Source organism: Carlito syrichta, unplaced genomic scaffold, assembly GCF_000164805.1.
Source record: "Carlito syrichta isolate Samal-C Ts95f unplaced genomic scaffold, Tarsius_syrichta-2.0.1 Scaffold303726, whole genome shotgun sequence".
In the NCBI taxonomy this organism is placed as follows: Eukaryota; Metazoa; Chordata; class Mammalia; order Primates; family Tarsiidae; genus Carlito; species Carlito syrichta.
This window is the reverse complement of record NW_007247822.1, coordinates 952,014-960,339: the sequence shown is the minus strand read 5'-3', so window position 1 is coordinate 960,339 and position 8,326 is coordinate 952,014.

Here is an 8,326-nt window from a genome sequence, read left to right as displayed (position 1 = left end):
TTCTGCCTCTTCATCCCCTTATCATTTTTCAACTCAGTGCTTTGGGATTTTGATGCATCCAAACAACAACAACAAAACATCCTCACTATGGTGTTCCTCATCTTCTTATCGTTAGTCAGTACAGCCATGTCAGTCTTGACACTGTTTACCTCTCTCTTGGTTTTTGCTTTGGTGAGCCCACTCCCACATGACTCTCTCAGCTCTCTCTAGCATCACCGAGAGATCACAGATACTCAAAGAGAGAAGTCCGTGGTCTCCATTCCCAGCCTTGACCTCTTTCTAAAACTCTAGATCCATATTTCCAACCAATTTGTCACCATTTTCTATGTCAAGATCTCACCCGGATGTGCTCAGGCCCCTCAAACTCAACATATCCATAATTCCTTCTCCTGAATTTTACCTGGGAAACTGGTATCTCCCTACTTCCTTTTGCTCAGGAACAAAGGCTCCTCTCCATCACATCCCCGCATCTCTCCACCAGCATCCCAGGGTGCTACAGACTAAGAGTTAGGTCGTCAGACTCTTCTTCCTCTGCATCTTCTCTGCAAATGCCTGGACTGTCCCAGCCACCTACTGATGGGTCCCTTGGCTTACAGTCTCTCCCTGCCACAATGCATCTGCCAAGCTGCTGCCAGTCATCTTTCTAAACCATGGTTCCCTGATCATCTCAGATTCCACTTCCAACTTTTCAAATCCCTCCAAGATTCTGCATCACTCAGTTTAATCATTAGCAGAGCACAGGTTTTTATTTCACCTATTACTAAAGCACATTAGAAAAAATTTTTTTTGGAGTTGGAGTCTCACTCTGTCGCCAGGCTAGAGTGCAGTGGCACCCTCATGGCCACCCCAGCGTAGACCTGCTGGGCGATTTTTCCACCTCTGCTTTCCAAGTAGCCGGAACTACAGGTGCACGCTACCACGTCCAGCTAATTTTTGATGCATTGTAGAAACGAGGTCTTGTCAAGTTGCCTGGGCTGGTCTCAAACCTGTGGGCTCAAGCAACCAATTCACCTCAGACTCCCAAAGTGCTGGTTTACAGGCTGAGCCACCGAGCCCTACCCACACTAGAAAATTGACGATGATCACTCCAGCCCTCAAGGAGCTTACAGTCTTCCATTACTAAAACTGTAATGTTATTCAAGACTTACAGAACAAATTGTTTTTATAAATTCATGTTTTAGCTCTAAATTTAATAAAAATGACAGGATATATAAGTGAAACATTGCCAGAGTAAGGACAATGACAATTTCTTTGTCCGCACACAGTAAGATAAGCCTATAAATACTACTTGTCCAAGTGGAAACCAAAATCAATTATCTCATATTGAGACAGGAAGGCAGAGCAGGAAGAAAAATATTTGGAGGAGCAGCTCTGGGTCTTGGAATTAAATACATTATAAAATCCATGTTTTGTCCATATGATATGAGTTATTCAGATCTTTAAATACCCAGCTAGTTACTGGATTCTTTTGGTTTTCCCTCTAAAGGTTTGTAACAAGCCAGCCCCAACCGCATCCCTCTAGCATGTCCAAAAACTTGTGCTCCCCAAGCCACAGCTCACAACTCAGCATTTAAGCCAGGCCCCTTCCCTCGTCCATACTTTGACTTTTCAGTCCCAATTAGCTGCTAGAGGCAGCCAGAGTGTCTTTCTCCAGCTCCTGCTCTCCCTTCAAGACTGAACCCAAATGGTCTGCTCCATCTCGATGCCATCTGTGAAACTCGCCAACAGTTAGTCATTCCACCTCTAAGGTCTCACGCCGATATGAGCAATCCTGCTATAATATTTATCACAACAGATTGTTATTTGCCAAGGGATCTAACCCACAAACTTATCCCATATTCCTAGCATTGCAAATTATAACTGCCATATAGTAAAAACTCAACAAGTCTTTATAAAATGAATGCATAGAAAACCCACTTGCCTAACACATTTAGAAGGTAATGTGAAGTAAAGATGAGGAGGCCTCTGGCTCTGTGGAGCTTAGAATCATCACTGAATCTGCAAGTCTGACTAAATACATGGATAAATGTTTTTAAACATGATTTTTAAAAATCCAAATCTTTCAGCAATATAGCATCAGATGATATGTCTTTAATGATCAAATAATTACCTAGTTCTTTCAGATCTGTTTGTAACTGTTAAACGTTCAGTGATAGTCAGCACACTCTCTGAAGTGCAAAGGGGAGTTGGCCCATGACTGGGGCCAAGACAAGGACAAACTGTGGCTCAGAACTGTCATTCAGAGCCTTCTGTCTGACCTTGTGAGATCAGCTCAGTCACAGTAAAGTATGTAGTTTCTCTGAACATGCCATTCTTGTTTTATTTACGCAGATGCTTCCTTCCTATCGTCAGCACTTGCTCTGAACTTTGAGTCAGGCTCACTTGTTTGTAAAATAGCTCATTGACGTAAAGTGAAGAATACATCCCAGTCAATCAAATCCAAAAGACGAGCTTTAAAAATACAATTGTATTTTTAACTTTCACTACAAATTCATTACTTTTGTTTTCCTCTTTATTTTTTTGGATCCATATAAATGTGCTTTAAAAAAAAAATCTAAATTGCTGTATTAACTCAAAGCACAACAGCCAAACCTTGAACTTATTTATTTAGTTGAAGTTCAGGGACATCCCCAGGTAGCTCTACATTTAAGAAAAGGGATAGAATGCGTGGTGAAATATTGCCAGTGTGAAGACGATGAAGATTTCTTTGTCTCCACATGATAAGGCAAGCCTATAAATACCGCTTGTCCAAGTGGAAACAAAATTGATTATCTCTCATTGGGATTGGAAGGCAGAGCAGGAAGAAAAATATGCATAACATTTTAGAAAATTATTTTAGAAAATAAATATTTTAGAAAAATATTTAGAGCAGCAGCTCTGGGTCTTGAAATTAAAGCACACTAATTGTCCCTACAAGGGACAATTAACACAAGTAATTAGTTACTGAGGACTCTAAATTTTATCAACAGCACAGTCATCAAAAAAGGATATCCTTTGACCTTCAAGGCCTTGGAGATCCATCATAGTCCAACATTTGCCAAATAGCTTCTTCAACACTATTATAATTTGGATGTGGGAAGCACTACCATATGTTCTAGCAAAAGGGGAAGAAACTGGTTACAGATATAATGGATTGAGCTTAGGATCATGGGAATCTGAAACCAGAAGAAACCTTGGAAACCTTGGTGCCATTCAAGCCAAATCCAATTTTCAGATGTGTTGTATTTGGCCTGATCAATGTTTTTGGTTTTGTTTTTAACAAATTGAATGAATCACTGCTGTTTTAACACTAGAAGACTTTACATAAACATCTATATTTCAGGATTCTGTCAGAAAAATTGAAAGGACTGGTAACAGTCTTATATAGCAAATGATTGGAACTGAGTAACTCTGGTCTACAATTGAATGGGACATTTTCTCTCCACCTCTTTCCACTCCCTAATGTCTCCCTGACATAGGACCAAGGTTGACTTGCATTTAGAGTTTCACCTGTGCTACCCCCTATGCCCAATACCTATTACTTCTTTGTTCATTTATAGTATCTGTCTCCTCTAGGTAAACCTTATGCAATTGTCACCACTGATCTTCTCAATCCCTCATTTACACTTGAGGAAACTGAGGTTTAGAGGTGTCATGCTAGGAAACGGACTAGTTTCAAAGTCCTTTACTCACCAATCCAGTGAATGATCATCTATTTGTAATTGCTATTCTCAAGATCAGAAGAGAAAATAACAGAATCTGTATACCATTCCATGACTAAGAAATGATGGCGAGGTCCAGAGATACAATAGAGTTAAATAGAGGCAGAATGAGGACCAGACACTGAGATACAAGTTGGCATCATCATCTTCCTGTGCCCTACACTCTTACCAAAGTTGTGTTGCCAGGCTCTCTCTATTCCATACAACCCATATCCTGCAAAGCCTGGCCCAAGGAGTAGTATTCTGGTGAAGAAATCTATGATGAACTATCAACACCGATGTGTTCTTTTGCTTAGTACATATTTTTCATAATTTATACAAGATTCTATAGGGTCCAATCTGTTGTCTGAATACACACTTCAGTATGCAATGTATCAACTAATATGTTTGCTGTGTCACCTTCAAAATAAAAAAATCAAGACACATGGAAACATATTCGGGATGCCGAAATACAAACGACCTGGAGTATTTGGGGAGTTTACTGGAAATGAGAATACTGGAAATTGACACTCTGCCAGAGACACTGGAAGGTCTGGTCTTCACATTTAATGCTGTCACTTGGGCTAATGTTTTTTCATCCATATCCTGTCTCTTCTCAAACAGCTTAGGAGTTTCTTTCAAGCGGGTCATAAAAGCACAAGATCATATGAACAGTTTAAAGGTGTATTAAAGCATTTAAATTTGCCGTGTCATTGAAAAGCTAAATTCATCAGAATGATGGAAACAATGCAAAGAAAAAAATAAACTCTCCTCCTACAGGTACCAGGCCCAATTTCTAACAGCTATTCATAATAATTACCAAGTAGTATGGCCTTGTTATGTGATAGTACAGAAATTCAAAGGACAGGCTCTGGAAGTGGAATGCTTGGGTTCAAAACTTGGTTTCTTACTTAGTTGAGTGACCTTATCAAAATTCTCAGTCTAAGATCAAAATAATACCTCCTTAAATAACATAAGATTATGTGGCTCCTTTGACATAATATGTTTAATAAATGTTAACTATTATTGTTATTACTAACAAAAGAAACAGAGAATAGAACATGGCTTTACTCTGCATATTGGCCCAAGAAAGTGGAAGTATTTTCCTATCTGAGGTTTTAATCAAGCTAAGATTTACTATACCTCAAGATTAAAGATCTGGGGTGAAAACCAGTGGATTTAAATAAATCATTGAAGGATATTAGGAACACATTACTCTGAAATAGGTATAATGACAGGCTGCAATTATCACTGAAATTTTAATTAACTACTGGGAAAACTCACAAAGCTGAAATTAAAGGCAAAAAGTGCAGTTAAGGATGCTGACATTGTTTATATAAATATAATAATAATGTTTAATCACATTTTAGTTTCTTAGCATGGCTTGTCATGTTCTCTATAACCTAGCCCCACCCCGCTTCCCAGCCTTATCCATCTTAAATTCCAGGTTTCAGCTAGTCCAAACTGCTTTACTTCCTTTGAACACACCGACTTCCATATCTCTGTGCTATTCTCTTGTTCCAGCAGGCCTCCTTTCCATCAAGGAAATCCTCTTCCTTCTTCAAGCCCCACCTAAAATGTTATATCCACCACAAAACTTTTTCTCAGTATTTACCCTTGAATGACCCTCTCTTTTTTAATGCCATTTAATAACAAACTATTGATATTGCCGTCATATGACTCCATTTATACTATCTTGTATTATACATGTTTGTAAACATGGCTATTTTTCCCATTAAATTCTTGGAAGGCAGGGATCATGCGATCTTCCCTTGAACTCAGTATTAAGTTATAGTTCAATCCCATTATCCACAAGGAAGACTTTAGTGTCTACAAAGAACCTCCCAAAGAAAAGACTAGCTGGTTCAAAAAATGTGCGTTTTTACAATCACTAATTAAAATGGAAAGTGACACTTCCTTGGAAAGCTGTAGTAACACATGCAAAAACATTGTTTCTTTTGTATCTTCCCAAAGGCCTTCTGAACCAAATTACATTCTATGAATGAAGTTTAAGAGACAGCTCACCTTGGAAAAAGACTACAAAAATGGGGGGCTCACCTCTTGCACATTGTTGGTGAGAAAGTAAATTAATACAGCCATGATGGAAAATTATATGGCGTCTCCTCAAAAAAATTAAAAATAGAACTGTCATATAATCCAGCAATCCCACTACTGGATATACATTCAAAGTAATTGAAATTAGTAAGTCGAAGTGGTATCTGCACTTTTTTTTTTAGATTGAAAAATATGATTTATTTAGAAAGTAAATTAGAAAGACATGGAGAGAGAAAGAAAGGGAGGAGATTCACCTCCCCAAGGTAGGGAAGGGGGTCAAAACTAGGAAACATCGCGGCCATAGCTCAAAGAGCCATGTGGACACACCAGAGTTTAACAAAGCAATGGCCAGTATCTGCATTTCTATGTTCATTGCAGCATTATTCACAACAGCCAAGACATGGAATCAACCTAAGTGTCCATGAATTGATGAATGAATGAAGTAAATGTGAAACACACACACACACACACACACACACACACACACACACACACACACACACGATGACTTAACTTAGCCTTATAAAAGGAAATCCTGTCATTTGTGACAATGTGGATAAACCAAGAGGACATTATATTAAGTGAAACGAGCCAGGTACAGAAAGCAAATAAGACAAATGGTCTCATTTATATGTGGAATCTAAAACAGTTCAACTTATACAAGTAGACAGTATAAGACAAGTAATCCCGTGCCTTTGTGAGGCTGAGGTGAGTGGATTGCCTGAGCCCGCGGGTTCGAGACCCGCCTGGGCAGGCGAGACCTCATCTCTACACTAAAATCAAAAAATTAGCTGGGCGTGGTAGCACGCACCAGTAATTCCGGCTACTCGAAAGGCTGAGGCGGAGGGATAGCCGGAACCCAGCAGGTCGAGGCTGCGGTGGCAGGGAGCGGCCACTGCACTCCAGTCTGGGAGACCGAGTGAAAAAAAAAAAAGACAAGTAGATGGCTGGGCTCGGTGGCTCAGTTTGTAATCCCAGCACTTTGGGAGGCTGAGGTGAGTAGATTCGAGACCAGCCCGGGCAACTTGGCAAGACCACTTCTCTACAATAAAATAAAAAATAGCAGTATGGTAGCGCACATCTGTAGTTCTGGCTACTTGGAAGGCTGAGGTGGAAGGATCGCTGGAGCCCAGCAGGTTGACGCTGGAGTGGCCATGAGCATGCCACTGCACTCCAGCCTGGGAGACGGAGTGAGACTCCGACTCAAAAAAAAAAAAAGGACAAGCAGACACAATGGTGGTTACCAGTGGCTGGGTTGGTCAAAGGATACAAAATTTCAGCTAAATGGGAGGAATAAGTTCAAGATATCTACGTGCAACACAGTGACTATAATTGATGATGTATTATATTTTGAAAATTGCCAAGAGAGATTTAAAGTGAAGTTTCAAGTGTTCTCTCCACACCACAAAAACAATAAATATGTAAGGTAATACATATGTTAATTAGGTCAATTGAGCCATTCCACAGTGAAGTATTTCAAAGCATCATGTCACACATAATACATACGCATAATTTTTATTTGTTAAATTAATTAATTCATTAATTGGGGATTTGAAAGTTTGGGGTGGAGAAGTAAAACTTGAAAACCTGAACACATCTGTCATCCTTTAGCTTGAATTTCATGGCCAGATCCACCCCAAAACGCTGTGATCTGTCCTGATCAAGATTCAGACAGCCATCAATGCACACCATCACCACCAGTTTTCAGAGTCAAAGTCAAAAGCAGAAAGGATTTCCTAATGTCCTGATCTACCTCCCCATATCTTTGTCTCTTGCCAATGCTCATCCTATAGCTGTGAAGGGTCCCTGTGATCCCACAGACCTTCTTCACACAGAAGGGAAGAAGCCAAGAAGGATGTTCTCAGGTGGCCAGTGGTGCAGAAAGTATGAGTTGCAATACTGCAGGCTAAACTATTTTGTCACCTAATTTGGACTTCCAAGGGCCATGGGGGAGAGGGAGTGGGCCTTGTTTCTGGCAACGAAATGCGTACTAATCCTGTTACCTGGATTTACATATTATTTAAAAGATTCTATAATCATGCAATGAATAATCAGTGCTCTCTATTCAGAAATCTCCTCTAGCTTCCTCATTCCTCTGCCTATACTGGCTTGAAGAACTTCTCAACATGGATGCCAACCCAACTATAAGAAACTGTTAGGACACGCCAGTGGACAGAATTTGATAGAACACCTGAGAATCCTATTCTGGGGTGCAGGGAAGTGGGGGACTCCACCTTCATTATGAACTGCCATCCAAGTATTTCAAAATTTTACAAAATACACCAAAACTGTGATCCAGGAAGCTGATTTTGTAAAAAATGTTATTATTATTGTTGTTTATACAGAAATATATATGTAGTGTAAATCCTGCCTAATCTTGGATACACAGTCCAAGAACAAGGTAAAGCATTGACTTGCTTTTGAGGGCCAGGCTTTGTAATGGTGATCAGCCCTCTCGGGAGCCTCTGGGCCCTGCTGAAGCCAGAGTGGGCCACCTAGGGAGAGCCCAGGATGGGGCGTGAAGCACCAAGTCCTGCCACGTTCCCGCTCGGGGTGCAGGTGGCCGAGGCGCCTCCGGCGGCCGCGGCGAA